Source organism: Struthio camelus, chromosome 1 (genome assembly GCF_040807025.1).
Source record: "Struthio camelus isolate bStrCam1 chromosome 1, bStrCam1.hap1, whole genome shotgun sequence".
NCBI classification, from domain to species: domain Eukaryota; kingdom Metazoa; phylum Chordata; class Aves; order Struthioniformes; family Struthionidae; genus Struthio; species Struthio camelus.
Window position 1 is genome coordinate 176,569,657 of NC_090942.1, and position 18,131 is coordinate 176,587,787.

General features: G+C 36.9%; 1 protein-coding gene across 2 annotated transcripts in view; it reads right to left on the minus strand.

Annotated features, from left to right (window-relative positions):
* Positions 1-6,134, minus strand: part of SCEL (sciellin) — a 56,617-nt gene extending 50,483 nt beyond the window's left edge. Inside the window, exons 1-2 of one of the 2 annotated variants that reach the window (XM_068929441.1) lie at positions 6,037-6,134; positions 5,599-5,793 (exon numbers count right to left, since the gene is read on the minus strand). The gene's annotated coding sequence lies outside the window, so the exon portion shown is untranslated. The remainder of the gene's footprint in view (positions 1-5,598; positions 5,794-6,036) is intronic. The other variant, XM_009670282.2, reaches the window with a different exon arrangement.
* Between the last annotated feature and the right edge of the window lie 11,997 nt (positions 6,135-18,131).

Consider the following 18,131-nt stretch of genomic DNA (forward strand, 5'->3'; position numbering starts at 1 on the left):
TTTCTGAAAAGCAGCATTTTCCAAGAAAACAATCCCAAGCTGGAATGCTCCCAACCAGCTCCGCTGGTCAGGCTGCTAAAATTTACAAAAGCCAGAGAAAACAACTTTTGTGACAGCTTTTGTTAAAAATCAGAAACGTTGCTGGTTTTCTGGGTGACACAGTTACCCTGTTTTCTTACAGAAATCAAGAGTGTACTGCTCACTCACCTAACAGAATGGAGTGAGAGATTGGACTCTGCAGCTGTTTCTTTATTGATGGAAGGGGAAAATGTTGACTTTTGGCCCAAGGTTGGCAAAAGTACTAAAAGCAACTCTGATAATAAAGCATATTGGAAACTTTTATTTGCCATGATAAATTGCACTTACAGCAGATCTTTCTTTTTTTATGTCTTTACTGCTAAACCATTTGGTAAAAGAGCTTATGATAATTGAGAAATAAGAAAAGAAAGTAGGAAAGCAAAATATGAATGTAAACAAGTACAAGTATTTTTATAAAGTGAAGATATAAAGACAAAAATAATATCTCACTCCAAAAGCCTGCGTATTTCTTATGCAGTTGCGAAATTCCAGATGTTTATAAAAGTATAAAGTTCTGGCATGTTGTTTCAAAGGCACTAACCAAAATTCCTTCCTTTTAGCATTATTTGTAGGTACCAAGCTCTCATTGGCACCGTACGTGTAGAAAACATGTGACTGCTGAATGTGGTTCCCACTCAATAAAAATATGAGCCGTACTTATTTTGCAATATGTTACAAAATATCTTTCAAAAATACTGACGTACCCTTTTAAGCAGATACTAACTTATTTTCCTAGAAAATATTCAGATAGGTTATCAAGCAGTCAGTTTTAAATAGTAACTAGTCTGGCTACATATTTTCCTGAACTGGCACAGTCACCTGAGAAACAAGATGACAGATAGGGCTCTGATTTATTTATATTTTCAGCTTAGTAACAGCTGAATATCGGATGTTGCTCTTCATTTCACTCAGTCCCTGGATAATAGGAAACTTGACATTTCCGTGTTTCAAAAGCAGTGAGCACTGGCACTTCTTCATCTGGAGAAAAACAGTAATTTGCATGGAAGGAACTTGAAATTTTTAAAGCACTTCTTGTCCACACATGACAAGAGAAAGTCCAGCGGAGAATTAAAACCAGTCCAGAACAAAAGTGTTTCTATCATCCTCCATCAGTTAATTGAAATGATATGTTTTCTTGTTGCATTTTTTTTTTAAAGTTTTTTAGGGCAAAACCAATTTTTCTGTTGCATATATGTACAGCATCCAGAATAAACTACTACCAAGTCTCTAAGCCTAAAGGTGGTATGCATAAATGAATATAAGAAACAGCTGTACTCCCTTTTACAATCAGCATACTTTTTTAAACTCATGCATTTTAGTCTTAGAGAATGCTGTCATGTTGTCCTAAAGGTCTATTTCTTACTATTGTACTTTCAAATTACGTATCAAAGATTAATGCATTAAAATTTGAAATGCAAATTAAAAAAAAAAAATCCTACTTTAATCTCCAGCACAGATAATTAAGAATTACCAGAGTAAGATTTAAATTTCAAGATCTTAGAAATGAAAAGAATCACATCTAAACAGTCAAGATACAACTCCTCAAGGCATTTTTTCTTGGACTATTGTGAAGCGAGTGTGTGTGTGCCTGTGTATCTGTGTTTGTGGAAGAAGAAGGGGACAGAAGATTTTGAGGATCACTTTAGTTTAAAATCTCATCTCAAAGATCTGCAACCATTATGTAATTCATACGGTCCAGTGAGCTGTTTATCTTCAGACCATAATTTAGGAGGTGTCAAGAAAATGTTTTTAACTTTGAAAATAAAATTGTGAGAAGGGGAAGTTATAGTCTTCTATAGTAAAGTAGTAAATTGTGTGCAGCATTCTTAGTACGATCTCAACCACTGGAGCAAAACAGCTCAGCTGGAATGCAAAACAAAAACAAACAGGAATGCAGTTCCAGTGTAATTTAAATTTAAAAACAGCATCAGGAAACTTTAACAGAAAATGAAAACTGCCCCAGCCAGTCCAATGAGCAGTTCCCAGAGAGTTCTAAATCATGCCAGCCCTGGACTCAGACCTCAGCGACACGCATACATTTTTAGGAAAATCTAAATACAATCCCAAAGAAATTCAGAAAAAAACTTCAAATGACCTCAGAGAAAGTCAAATGCCTCTTCCAGCTGGTAGCAAGTCACTCATAAACCAGCAGATGTCTTTGTTTCTGCTTTTATAATAAATAGCTACTTCTACATCTCCTTTCTACATCCTACCAGGACTGATAGCAGACGATCTCAGGCTGCCATAAATTCTCGAAGCTAGAGCTTCTAGTTTTAAACTAGTCTGAACGCACCTATTCTTCCAACACAGAGTCCTCTTACCTTCCTTGATCTCTTCTTGGCTATGACTTTCTACATAATTAGGTTTTACATGTATGCATTGCTTTATTTAAAAAAAAAATACATAAGAATAATACAAACATTCCCTGTAAGGATCATATTTTCCACATCAGACTGAACTAGTTGCAACCAAGAAAGAAGTCTTTGTTCTTCAGCTTCTAGCTATGACAGTGATTAAGATCTTACATATAAATATTCAGATTATATGTATTTTGCCTTTAACAGACAATATTTCTTTCTCCAACTTAAAGGTACTGCATATCATCACATTGTATAATAAAGAATTCAATATACTGAATTTCAAAGTGCAGAGTGAGGTACACCCGTTTCTCCCTAAAAGTCAAGTAATTTGTCTTCATAGTGCAGTTATTCACATGAATAGTGAACTTCGTACTATTATTCATTTCCTGGATGATAAAAAAATGTGTATAGATGAAAATAGATAGATTTTAAAATTTGACTAAAAAACTTCCTGTCTTCATGCTTCTTGTGCTACGTTGTTAAAACAACCAAGCGAGTATAGAAACAATGAAGTCTGGTATTTTCACATAAGGTGCCATCTGGAACAAACAGGTTTCTTCTACATGGGTCTATAGAGCCATAGTTAAAGCTGGCTATTGTTTTCTACACCTACTATGTTCTTAAAGTTCCAGCTTTTCAAAAATGCAGAATATGTGCTATATGAAGAAGAAAGCAAACAGATCATTAGTTCTTACTCTGGCTCAAATATGGAACTTTTCATCCAAATTTCACTTTCTTGAATCACTATTCTATCTAATGTAAGTTGAACATTCAGTATCTTGTGACTAATCAGTACTCAAAATTTTAGAATTATGGCATTAGAAATCTGATAAGTGGTTAGGAAATTAATGTTCCACATCCTTTCTGTTCTAAACTATTTACTTTCTTTAACTGCAGTCCAAGAGAAATTTTTCAATAGAATGACTTTATTTCTTGATGAGAGAACAAAACTAAGGTTACCTTGTCTTTACTTTGTTTTGTTTCTTTTTGTTCATTGGAACTGTTAACATTAATTCTGTCATACATAGCTGTCTTTCATTCGTATGAGATGAATGTGGATGATATGACATTATAAACAAAAAGAACATTTCATGCTACTTATTCACAGTTTCAAAACGAATGACAGTATTTCCTTGCCTTCAGTTAACAACTTTTATGTCAGGTCAGGAAACTATGTTATTTTCTGCATCATTTCCCTGAAAAACAATAAGACCTAGATGTGTGAGTAAGCAAATGACTAAGGTCACTTTGGCCTGAAAAAGGATCAAGATCTCCAAGCATTACAAATCAAACATTAGGGAGATATAATAACTTATGATTTTTACCCCTTCTTATGACAACGGTTCTTCTAAATAGACATCTATATGTGTGTGAGCTGAAACCCTGCTCGTGTCGGAATTCAATAGCAGTTTTGATTTTACTTCCGTACAGCCAGCATTTCTCCCTTCAAATGAAGATCTATCAGCACCTTATCAGAAATGCTGTGGTTGGGCTGTCAGATCTAGCTACCTCAGTTCAAATAAGCATTGGATTTCTAGACATGGCTTCACTTCTTCATTGCAAGTAAAGGCTATTTTTCAAATCACCTTTACGACTAGAACCTGCTTATTGCAGTCAAAGCTGTGCCATCCTTCGTATTTCCAGGCTTGCTATTTGGTCAAAGATATCAGTGGAAAAGTAAACCTCTCCTAAATAGTCTCAGGGGTCCAGTCTGTCAGCTGCAGATCTTGCACAAATGTTGCACTTTCATGCCCCCAAAATTGTCACCAGTATCAACTGCCCCTTTTCAAAACTGGAGATCAGGACATGAAATAGAAAGAGTAATGCTGTGGTTAGCTCAGCACAGCACCAAGTGTTTACTCAGAGCTTAACAAATAAACACTTGGATGTCATTTATATACTTCAAAATCACAAGTGGAATGATTTTTCTTTATTTGGTCACTACTTAGTCTATTTGTCATTTTCCTGAAGGCTACATGAAAAAAAAAAAAAAAAAAAACTACGTGTAGTAGTTTATGAAGCACTTCATAGACATTAAAAAAAGATGAAAAAAACACTCCTAGAATGATTTTTTTCCTTGAATCTCAGATCAGATCAATAGTGATATAATACACTTCTAAACTTTTAGAAATAATGACGACTGTTTAGATGCATATTTCACTATATGATTTAGGCCACAGAATTGATAAAAACCCTCACAAAGAATAGAAATACCCTCTATATGTACATAAAAGAGACACGAGACAAGGTTAGAACAGGCAAGGTTGGAGTAGAGAACACATGGATGTAAGACAGAAACCATTCACCTATTCATAGCAGAAAGAGATCTCAAAACTGGTTTTTCAGGACGTGGGTGGATGAGGTTCTATTTTGAAAGAAATTCAGCCTTGGAACTGTCACTAATATAAAATAAGCTGCTAGGTCAGAACTCAAAATATATGTTTTTAAATGAGAAATATATGATCAATTTTAAATGACTTTTTTGTATAGAGTATATGAAAGGTGTTAATTTTAGACTTTTTTATTCATTGCTTTCCTTTCACTTCTAAGTACTTTTAATTAAGAACCCTTCCTGTTTATAAATAAGTTCCGTTCATGGTGCACAAAACTGATTATACCCAAGTAAAATAAGTACTTTTGTTATATGTCTTTTGCAAAGGTGGTAATGATTTATGAAAACTTCACAAGTAGTTTGTTCTTAAAAGGCATGCTATTGCTAGATTTTTTTTTCAAAATAGTACACTTAAGGCAAATTCAAGTAAATTATATTTTTATTCTCTTCATTTCATTTTAGATAATATACCAACAGAAGTATAAAGAAATAGTAAAACAAACCTTAGAGCAAAAGGAACAGTAATACAGCCATTCATGAAAAGCTGTGTGAACAGTGAGTTCGTCATCGGAGAAATATCAATAAAATAAAATACTATGACGCTGGCAAGATAATGTAAATAATCAATTGATGAAGATAGTTTAGCATTTCAGAAATGGTTTGAAGACCTAAACTGAGACTCTTTAAGAGATGGATTTTCATAGGCAAGTTCTCTACACCTATTGAAAATCACATCCCTTGAAGCGTCCTAAATTGGACATTCAGATATCACTGAATGTTTGAAAATGTAGGACTTTAGATAAAATGCAGACAAGTAAATCCGCTTACCTGTATATGGTAGAAGATAGTGTCCTAGAGTGGCCCAGTATGGTATGCCCACCTGGGGATACCTAGAAGTGAGGTACAGTCAAAGCAGACAGAGCGCTGTACTCCTCCATCCAGCTGTCTGCAAAATCAAGAGGCTTCTCCTTCAGAGGCTGAGTCACTTAAGGAGGAGGTAGGAGGTGTGGAAAAGGGTGGCACCTGGTAGAAATACCAGATCAATTAAAAATACCAGTGAGTTGTTATACTCCTGTGCTTGGTGTACTTTTCAAGTACAACAGGGCTGGGTTTCACCAAATAAAATGCTTTCCTACACCTTGAAACCAAGCAACTATTTGGAAGAATATGCTATGGTCATTTGGATTTTCCACATAAATACACATTACAGAGCTATATGGCTGCCTTTCAGCTAGAGGGTTTAAAGAACAGAATACAAGTACTTACAGAGAGGAATATGAGGAAATACTGTCTTTCATCAAAGACAAAGTCTGCAGGAGTGTTACGTGGGGAATGCACTCTGGAATCCAACACAAATTAAGTACTTGCTCTGAGTATGTGGGCAGAGGCAAAACATCTGGGGGGAAAACCCTCCCACATGAGATCTTGTTGCAAGTCCCTCTTATCTGTACACATTTGCATTCTCCTTCAGTACAGACCATAATAAACAGAAAGAAGAGACTGCCTTCGCTTTTTTTTTTTCCTTACAAAGACTGCAATTCATTTCTGTGTAGCTAAGAACTGCCTTACTATTAATAAATGGGGGAGATGGGAACAATCAATTGCTTGTAGGAATGCTCTATAACACCCTATGCTTCTGCTTAAGATACAGGGTCTGCTTATAATATGTCTTATATAAATCCACATTAGTCTATATTTGGGGAACTTCAGTAATGATGTATGTGAGATGAGGTTACACAGGATGCTGAGTATCCTTCAGTGCTATTGATTTCCATGGAAGTTAAGACTTTCTTTCTATACAAAAGACCAAACGCTGAAGAGGAACTAACTTAGCAAATGTTTCTTCAGTCATGTTCCTTATTTTTGCTGATGGTTACTCCTTCATAGGCTTGGTACTTAATAGCGTGCAGTTATTATCTAAACACTGCTTACATCTGATGAAATGCAATTGATGAAGCACAGTAGCAGTCCAGAAAATACAGAGTATGAACAGCCGGCTACCACAAGTCTCAGAATTAATTAATGCAAGTGAGCCTACCTTCCTGAACTTTGTACATCTCAACTTCCTGGTTTCTGAAAGTGAAAAATATTTACAGCAGTTGGGGCACGTTCAGGTACACTGTGTTATATGTTCATCTTTTTATGATCGAGAAGAGAATTTTGTGAATGCATCTGTCTACGTATATACTGCATTTTTACAGTTTTAACCCACATGCCTCAAAAATGAAACAGGTCTTTCTTCATAAGCAGTGGAGGATGGGAATGAGGTTTAAAAAATTATACCTAGCCCTTGAGTTGAAATGGAAATATAATTTGACTGATAATAATTATACTTGAGAGTAGGAGGATCTGTTTATTTTGAAGGGTTTTTATTTCGTAATCCAGGTGCTGGATGATATTAACTCATCATCATTTTACATTCAACTAAAAGACTTCTGCTCATAAAGCAGACAGAGGTAAGCTTAACTTGTCTCACAGCACTGCCTTCTTTAGCCAGATTGCTGGAGAAACACAACAAGAGAAACACCCCAATAGAGTCTAGAGAAATTAAACTGATACTTTGCAGTATTTACTACCTTTGAACTCAGAGAAGAAAGTGGTGCACAGTAAGCCAGCTCTGCTACCTAAAGTAAGCCTCTGTTAAGGCAGTTTTTGCTAAATTTGTACTGGACAACATGACAGTATGGAATCTATACAGGAAAATGTATAAATACAAGAAAATCCAAGAGTGGTTCTGAGATCAGCTTAAGAATAAAGCAGGCCAGCTTTATTGACTGATCTGTAGCATTCAGTAGATTCAAGAGATGGTGAATTTTTGATGTTAGCTCTGCTCGTTACTTACAATTTTAAAGATGGAAAAAATCCAAAAGGAAACATTATTCTATAGATTAAAGCAAATATAATTGATAATCATTCTATCTATTTTTCTCTATGGTAGTCATATACAAGTATTGTACCTTGCCAATAAGGAGTATATGATGCAATACTACATATCAAGAATTGATTTTTTTCAGAATAAGCATACAGTGAAAGTGACCTATGACTGTTCTCCAGGAACAAACTTCACATAATTCAAAGAAATTCAGGTTTCAGAAATCAGAGGAACTCAAGCTTTCCCTCTGGATCTCAGTGTAACTAATAACACAGTTATCAGAAATCCAGCCGTCCTCAGACTGTGTAAACTGTTCTGCAGCAAGATTTGCAGAATAGTTCTGCTTTCACTCTCTAGATTATGGTCCTTACTTGAAGGAGAGACAGAAATTTAGATATAGATATTATATAGATTATATTATTATAATATATAATTCTAGATATATAATTATAAATTAAATTTCTATAAATGTATAGATATTATAATATATAATTATACATAATCTAAGACTATGTCAGAACCTGAATCATCTCTCCCTTTTCCCTTTTTTGTGTGCAAGAAAATTACCCACTTATAGCATAGACAGATAGCATTCTGGATTGCAGTGACTGTGTAATCTGCCTGTTGGGAATTAGGCAAATACTCTGCTTTTGCTTCCCATTCTCTCAAGACGAAAGAGAAGATTTTCCAAGAAATAGATATATGCATAAATGGCCATATCCTCAGCTAATAAAAAGGGCTGTAACTACGTCAAAATTTAGCATCATCAGAGGATATGACCTGACACAGGTTTATGAGGGATAACAAGAAGTACCTTAGAATTCCTCCCTACAAACATCTATTTATTGACTCCAGGTTTTAATGTATTACTAACAAGCAATAGGGACACATTACTGATTACTACCAGAGGTCATAATATCTTGCTGCTCAGATGGCCAGCAAATTCTGGAGGTCATTTTTAGCAATTTAATTTTAAATATGTTGTCAATAATAGAGGTTTAGGCTTACTTGTCATCCAAAGAATTCTTAAAATGCTTCCTAAGAAACAGCCCGTAGGGCATGTTGACTTTTAAAATAGAGTAGAGGTGGCAGAAAAGTGAGCATAACTGGTTCAGAAATACCATGATTTAGATTTGAATAGCTTATTCAGTGCTATTAAAGTCAAATGCATGTAGCACCCTACAGTGGTAATACGTTATTATGCTTCCTGATTCTTATCTTTCTCCGAACAAGATAGTTGTGTTCTGTGCATTTAGCTGTAGCTTATACTTTTCTACAAAGTATTTTCTTTGATAGTAAGATCTTTTTCTTGCTAGTAAGATCCATGATTTTCTTGTCATTTTGTTGAGTTCCCATTTTTAAGTACAAAGCATATTCCAAAGTGTTGTTCTATCTCCACATTCTTATTAAGGTTTATAGGATGGTCATCATATGAAAAGAGCATAGTGTAGCGTGGTCCTGTTGAGCTTTCATACAGATCCACAAGGGAGAAGTAGAATGAGCAGTGACTCAGCAGGCAACTTTTTAGACAAATACCATTACTTGACTCCTCCCAAAAAGGGAGGAATGCATTACTGAATACATTCTTTCACACATCCAGTCCTCCAAAAGAAAAATCCTTTAACACTTTGAACCTTCAGATAGGATTGGTAAGCTATTGGTTTCAGGGATATCAGATGCTATTATTCTTATTTTTATTGTTGTATTCAAAAGACTTAAAAGACATTCTAGCAAATATTGTCCTAATTTTGAATTTCAGGATGCAGATAAAATAGCTACACCTATCCTAGCAAGATAAACATACCAAAGCCCAGTCTCTGGCCTGGGGGCAAGTGGCACAGCATGGTTTGCATCTGTATGACTAAACATGCTTTCCAAAAAAACCCTATGTGGCCTCATCCACACTCCTTTTGGAAACAGGAATGTTTTAGAGAGATCTCTGCCTGAGTTTTGTTTCAGAAAGTACCAACTGGCAAGGGCAAAACTGTGTCAAGGATTATGCTAACAAATAATAGCATGGACAAACATAGGGTATTGCTCAAGCCCAGGCCCTGCTCCGTTCAGTTAACTAGCACAGCCATACCTACCCATTAGACCTGCTTTTTCCAAAGTGAATAGTGTTAAATGTAACTTAGCTTCAAAAGAATGTCAAAACTAAATACTCTAATATATAGAGAGAGGTGTCTGGAGTGGGTGCTGGCTAGCTGCCAGATACTGTGGGTTAGCAGGTAAATTGTTAAGGTGACCTTTTTTGGGGGGGTGGGTTCTGCATTTGTACTCTCAACATATTTTTCTTGCTAAAGTTTGATCTAGGATCACCTAGATGTGGGCATCAGCTTTAATAGGTAAATCAAAAGGAGAGGGGTGACCCAATCTGACAAACATAAAACTATTTATGTAAAAAAGAAAGTGGCTCTCATGCTTGGCAGGACACCTTTCTCTTGAAGGTGACTAACTCGAGGACCATGCCTCCTTTAATTCCCACTCAAGCCCTTCATAAACTGAGGGGATCACTGGCATTTGTTCTACCTGTATATACAGAAGTGCTTTTCACCCTCGAGTGAAAATAGCTCATTAACCAAGAAAACATATTGCCTCTGGGTACACCCTTACCCAGAGGTATGTGTGACTCAGAACTAGGCTAGAAACGGTTATGTGAATCCCAGGAGCATTTACAGGTACAACAGAGAGGAGACAGAGCAATAAGCAGTACAGTTTTTTCCTATAGGCAGATCATTCCATCATTAGACACCCATGAGGTCTCTGTAGCTTTTCTCCAACGATTCTGGTACTTGTGCTCCTAGAAAGACACCCCAAAATAAAATAAGCTACTGACCTACTGTAAGATGGAAACTCCCTTTCTCCACGGGCATCCTAAATCAAAGTAAGATGCAGGTTTTAAAGGTAGATCATCAAAGTCCTGTGCAGCCTTGCAAAGCCTAACTGCCGGCAGTGCCAAACAGCTGGGCTCCTTTTTAACAGCGCTGTTTCTCCCTTGGTGCTCACCAAGTCAGAAATCCTCTCCCTAACCCACCTGCCAGGCTCAGCTCAGAGCGTGCCTAGCCCTTTCAAAGCACAGAAGGAGAAAACAACAGCCTACAGGTTGAAAAAGTCACTTAGATTATGGTTAAATCCAAGTTAAAAATCCCTCCTTCTTTTGACAGGAGCCCACTTTTCCAAGCAGACTACCTTACCCACCAAGTTAAAAGATTTTTTTTTGTGGGAGGGAACACAGTTACCGCAGCAATTCCACCCTGCTATGGTTTAAATACTAGCTAGAGAGAGAACAGCTCCACAGCCTTTTTGTTAAAGCCTAGAGATATTGGTTCCACTACTGTTTAAATGAATATTTATCTATAATATAAGGAATTCTCCTCTTTCTTTTTGTGTTGCACTTTGCAGAAGTTTATCCTTTAGGTGGTTAGAACGGGTGGAGAGGAGAGTCGTTTTGTAATATTATGTAGCAACAGCTGTTTGTGGAGGCAAAGTGGCTTAAAGCTACTTTAAATATGTTATATTATTGTTAAAATGAGTACAATATTTCAGTGAATCATAAGCTGATCTGAAACACCAAAATACTCCAGGAATAGTGCTATTTTTTATGGATTATTTTGTACCGGCGTAACTTACGTTCACTACTGCTATTGCAGGTCATCGTTTTTGGGGAAGACCTTTCAGCTGGTGAGTATAAGGTATGCAGACCAGCTGTATAATCACACCTTCCTGAGTAGAGTCAGAGCTTTTTCAAATGCATTTTTAAATGCTAAGAAATCATTCGAGACAGTGAAGATGTGTTTGGCAGCCCATTGTTCTGTCAGAAGGTGTAGGCAAACTCGATAAGCTGAAGAGGGAAGAAAAAATTGCTATAAATAGCATGCGAAGTGTTGTAGCCATCTCACTGCTTCTAGTTGCCACAAAAATGGGCAGAGCACTTTCTTCTATTTCCCTCTCCAAAGTTGATTGGTAGAGAAAATATGCTAATCATAGCAGGTGCCAGCACATTTCATTGAGATTTACGGTCTTTAATGTAAATGGGCCTGCTTTTCCCACAGTTTGACTACCTCCCTACTCTGCAAATGAGTGCAACATTTTGCAGAAATCCTTGAAAGTCTGGTCCACGGTATGCTAAACTTGTACACCTTAACCTTACACCATTATTACCTTAGCTAAAAGAGCACAGAGAGTTACTGATAACATCAGTTGTCTAAGGAAAATTATGCTGAAAATCTGGCAAAGTCAAACGACATCTGCGTGGTACCAGCTGAATGGCTGTAACCAGTTTTGCAGCTTATGTTTTTGATAAATAGCCTATTTGTTAATGTGTTATCGTCATCTGAATTAACAAGGACCATTGATGTGAGTGGCTAAAAAAATGAAAATCAGTCTCAGACGAATAATAGTAGGAGTGTGGGAATTATGATTAGGTCTATCCTTTTCATTTAAGAATAGATAAAACTTGATAAATACCCGCTTCACCTACAAATCCTCACTGGGAGCTCTGGGAAAGAAGCCACGGTATCAATATCTACGAAAGCCACCATATTAAAAGATTTCAAAGGAGGAGGAGATGTTAAAGGGAGGAAAGTTTCTGCCTGTTGCCTTTGAAATTTTGTTACAGCAATTGATCACAGACACTTTAAACACATAGGAGACAAACCACAACCTGTTGTTTGTATGGAGCCAATACTGAGATACTTAGAATCAAACGATCGCCATGTGAGGAGATTCAAATCACACTTATCCCATATGCTGGGTTTCTCTTTCTGGTATCGTGCGGGGATTATCTGTTAGGGCTAAGCAGCCCTTGCTATTATAATGATTCTTTCTTTTACTCTTTGGATCAAAGTAGTTGATTGAGAAATTAACAAATACCTGTCATTTGAAAACTCATATGGAAATTTTATATCAGTCAAAAGAGTGAACCAATATCCTACCTCTTTAATGAAACCTTCATTGGATAGGTGTGTTCTACATTTGTGTTACCATCACACATAGCTGCTGTGCATGTCATCCAGATGTAACAAACTCTGAGCCCATGCGCTATCCACATTGAGGTTGAATATGAGAATGGTAAAAAGGTCGTTTTCCTGCTCATTCCTGGAACATACTGGCTCTGGTACTAGTGTAGAACAGCTTCTGGTGGAGGACAAGGTAGGAAACACATTCTAACATCAATAACCACAGAAATAAATCCAAGGCCAAAAAACAGGAGTCAGAAGGGATGTAACTGAACTTTAAGAGGTTCAGAGAAGGAGAATGAGGATCACCAGAGACAGAATTACTTCCTCAAAAGGAACAAAGAACAAATACATCCGCTAAGATCCTTTCAGTGTGGTGAAGGGACATCTGAGGGGAGATATAAGAGGAGATCTAAAAATCATGAGTGCTATGGAGAGAGTGAATTTCAATTATCTCCCAGTATAAGAGCCATTATGCATCCAAAATTAAACCAGAAGGAAGCAAAAAAAACCAGCGTTGTTTCTTTATACAATATGTATGTTAGCCATCCTTTGCTGCAGGATGCTATGTTTACAATAGTTTAGGAACTACAATACTTGTTTTATATACGTGTACATATATGCCTCTGTGTGTGCATATATGCATGTCAGTATGTATAGGTATACATATGCATGTATATATACATTTATATGCATGTGTGTGTCCATAAACATAAAACAGTTCAATGAGAAACAAGACAGTTTCATGGAAGAGAAATCTACTGATAGTTGCTAGGTACACAGAAAACACATGTGGCTAAGGAAGACCCTAACATGCCCACAGTTAGACTGTGAGGGCACTCAGGGAAAACAACATATATGCTTTCCCTGTTCTTCCGCTCTTCCCTAGGCATCTGCTTTTGGCCGTTGTTGGAGACAGAATACTGGGCTAAATAGACCTTTGGGCTGACCAAGGACTGTCACTCCTGTTATGCCCTAATTTGCAAAATTTGTATAACGTACATAAATAAAATTGCATTAACATTGATATCTGCTGTGAAGTTTCGTAATTCTTTAATCCTAACATAACAATTAGCAATATAATCAAGCTGATACCAAATTTTTATACAACGTTGTTGCTTTAGTTATTAAAATAAGACAGTCTCCTAAGTGGAGAAGATGGCTGAGAGTCATTCAGCATAGCCTTTTTAGTTTCTTGAAATGATTCTCTTCTCAAGGCGGATGGCGAATGTAGAAATCATGTACATATGTACATGTAACTATGGAGAACATTATATTTTTTAACATATATTTAAGGCCCTTTCCTTACTCCTAAATACCTTTATGGCCAAATAAAATTGCTCATCCATTCAAAGGACGGATAAAATAGCAGGGCAGATTTATGATACATGTTGAAATGTAGGTCGTCTGCTGGAGTAAAACAGAAAATGATAGCACAGAAATGGCATCTTCCCTCCACATTCCCCTTCCAGCTTCTCCAGAGAAGAATTTTACTGTTTCATCATCCTTCCTTGTCCACAAGAGTAGAAAGATTAATTGCATTTCTAAGCAGAGAATTAAATTACAGGTGCAGATTTCAGATACATACAGAATTATGTAAAATAAAGGACAATAACTTCTCTAAATTAGCATATCTGCAAGTAGGGTTTAGTGGACTGAGAACCTGAAGAAACAACTGAACTCTGTTCCTGCTTTTACAGAATACTTGTTCTGTGATATAAATTGGCCAATAGACTGTTGCAATTATGAGGAAGTTAATATATTTTAAATATCAACCTCTTCTTCACTTTTATTCTGACTATATTCTCTTGATTTAGCTGCTTTCAAAACTGTAAGTACTTTGGAAAGAGGGTTGGCAGAAACACTATTTTAAATGAGCTCTATCATTCAGTACACAAGAATTGGGCTGGAATTTTTTTTTAGTATTGTTGTTGTTGTTGTTGAAGTGCAATGAAAATAAACGTCTCTTGTGTTTTAAGCCTGGACTTTAAAACAGGATGATTTCAAAGTAATTTGGGTGATACTAAAAGGGAAAGAATCAGGTCAGAGTTGTTATAATTATCTGGACTTAGTCATGGAGTCCTAGATCAGCTCCTGAAGTTTCAGACCCTGCCATCACACTGTTGTAGCATACCATGAAGAAGCTAGTAATTTCAGCTACGGGCTACTCTGGATCCTTGTGCAGGCTATTAACCTGACAAAACTAAATACCAGTTAATGTCTAAATAAATAATGCAAATTCTAGTCAATGAAAGGAGAAAACTGATGACAGCTATTTTCAAACACTTGCTTTTTCAGAGCAGGGCAAGACTTTCCATTAAGGACTTTATTAAATAAAAAACTAGCCTACATCAAAAGTCAGGCTCCTGCTTCTGCGTTTGTCACCCAAGACTCCCTTAATGTAATTCATCTCACTCTAATGTGGATGACTAAAGTAGGTCAGAGCACTAGGCTCTAGAAGTGACTGTTTCTCTCCACTGTCTTGAAAGGGAGCCTAAGATGACAAGTCAGATGTAGGCATCGGTGTTGTAAACACCTAGACAGGTTGGATGAATCCCATATAATGACAGGTTTTCAAATAAAATTTTTTCTCTTGCAGAAAGCAGTGGCTTTTTATCAAAAGAAAAGAAAAGAAGAAAAAAAGAAAAGAAAAAAGAAAAGAAAAGAAAAACAAAACAAAGGAAAGGAAAGGAAAGGAAAGGAAAGGAAAGGAAAGGAAAGGAAAGGAAAGGAAAGGAAAGGAAAGGAAAGGAAAGGAAAGGAAAGGAAAGGAAAGGAAAGGGAGAAGGAGAGAAAGAAAGAAAAGAAAGAAAGCCAAAGAAAGAAAGAAAGCAAGCAAGACAGAAAGAAAGAAAGTACGCAAAAAAGTTTTTTCTCTGTTTCTGGCTCAAATTCAAGCTGCAAAGCTCATTCTGCAGCTTCAAAAGTACAGCAGCTATACCGTAGCAAAATTTGTCTCTTTGTCAACCAAACTGTCTCCTGTGATGCATCACAGAAAATTCCTTCCCTGCTACACTGAGGCCACTTACACAGAAAGTATGGCAAGGAAACTGTAATCCCGCTATGTGGGAGTCTGACCCACATAGAAATGGCAGGATGAGAGGCCACAAACTATAGCTCCTTTAAGGCTCTGCCGCAGCATTTTCTAATCAAAATTGTCAGCTTTCAGACAAAAGCCTCTGTGAGAATAAGATTTATTTTCTAACTACTAGTATCTTTTTTAGATACTGAATCTCCTGGCCTTAAAATTAGTTAAGATTGTTTACTGTATACTCACAACCATAGACAGAAAAGTGTGCTGGATTGAAGGAAAAGTATATTACTTAAAACAGGTAGTGATGTGGGTTAATCAGCTAATATTAAAGCAGTACTTTCAAAATATATTGGCAAGTATAATACAGCTACGTAGCCTTGGCTCTTTGGACAATAACTCTTTGGACAATAACTCTTTGGACAATAGCCAACAGTTCCAAACTTCTGTTGCTAAAGTGAAGTACCCAACATTTGCCAGATTTAGACACCTAACCAAAGGCAGAGATGTCAGATGCTAGCAAATGATGTTAATGAAAATTTTCCATGCATACTTCAGAGTGCAACTTAAAGTTACGTGAATGTAACAGTTCATTAAAACTGTTATTAGGCTAGCTATTCTCACATGGTTTAAAGAAGACCAGAAGCATTAAAAGTTCCCTAAGGAAGCTACAGTGAAAATACAGAGAGGAAATACAGCCAGACGACATGCTCTGCTCCAGTCTGTGTGACAGCCCTCTGGGGAAGTAGTACAACACATATATGCTGAAGAAGCCTTGCTAAAAGCAAGGATTAGTTAGGCAAAACTTAGAATTCAGGGAAAATGCCCTTTGAAGAGCAGCATAGTTTTATTCTAGAAGTTCCCAAGGTGCTCTGTGATCTCCAGGGCACAGCCCCCACAGCTCACTCCTGTATCTGTGGCTGGTAGTGAAAAAAAGAGAGTAGGACAGACCCAAGATAGACTGCTTGTATGTGAAATCTGATTTACTCTGGGACTTTTTATTTTGTGTGTGTCTCTGGCCTCAGTACCTGTATAGGTCTGCACCACTGCATTCGTTATTGCTTGAAAGAAGAGGGAAAAGGCGAGATACCAAGAAATCAGTGTGATTTTCTGGCAATGGCTTGCCTTTCATCTTTGTGTACAGAAGGAAATAGTCTTTCCATTTCTAGAAGGACTGTGTCAGATCTTTCTGGATTTCAGCCCTCTAGCTATAGCAATAGCAATATTTGAATTTATAGACTTTGATTTCCTACTCGTGGTTAACTATATTCACTCAGTTCAGATGTCTGAGCTGCAGACAAACCAGTATAAATAGGGTTTGACCTCTTCTATGGATCAGCAAGCCAAACCTCCATAGTACTGAGCCTAAATCATATTTGAATTCTTTGCCTTTTTCTTAGTTTTCATTTTGAAATGTGTAACTGCTCCAGAGATTCTGAACCATATGGGCTTATAGTGGTTTTACCATTTTGGATGGAATCAGAAAGCTCTAAGTCAGCGAACTGTACTGCAGCTTGATTATATGGCCAGGTTGGGTGTGTGTTAAGTTAGCCACCACATACAGGAGGATAAATTGCTGGGTTTGGTTTTTCTTGATTTACAAGTTACTATAAGAGGTGCGTGTTCCCAGGGAGTGGTGAAAAATAGGGGTGTGTTAAACAGGTTTAAGTACATTTTAAAGACACACTGTCAGGTCTGAGACATAGTAGATTTGATGCACTTCCTCCTTCCTTCCAAATAACATTTTCTGTTTCTGCAGTTAAAAGAACAGCTGAGCTTCACCCCACCTCTCTGTTTAAGTGATACCACAAAATCCAGTGTAGCAGTATGTGTCACACTGAGCTTTCTCTTTCTCTTTTTTTTCTTTTTTTGCCATCAGGCAGGAACTGAAACTGCCAAATACGCTGTTCGTTGCACTCCTTGGGGAGCAGAATTGATTTGCCATTGAGTCAAGCCAGTAAAATCTTGTGGTTGTCTGTAAAAATAGCTGTGGTGAGGACAAAATGCACTTGAATCAAACTACTGCTCCACTCAAAGGCATGCAGAAGTTATTTGCTAGCGTTCTTCAAGTTATCGTTCTAGGGTCTGAAATACCCCAATCTGAAGTCTGAGTTGCAGGTTCTCAGGAAACCTGGCAAAAATCACATGATTACGTATCTGGATTTTCTAGTTTCTCTGAAGTTTTGCCTGGAGAATGAGCATCTTTTTGAAGTTTTTCTACACATAGCATTGGCTTTGAGCCTTGGACAACTACTGGATATTTTCTACTTCTGGGCAAAGATCTCTACTGAAAGTAAAGATAATTTCCATTGGAAATGAGAACAATCTTTCTTAAATGGCTTTAACAAGGGATGACTAGCATATCAATTTCAAACTCTTGCCTAGCATAGGAGAAGAGAATTAGCAGAGTGCAATGTATATACAAAGCTGAGGCTGCCTGTTTTACAAATAATGCTGAGGTCTTCATTTGGAAGGATTAAACCTCACTTTCTAGGGAACA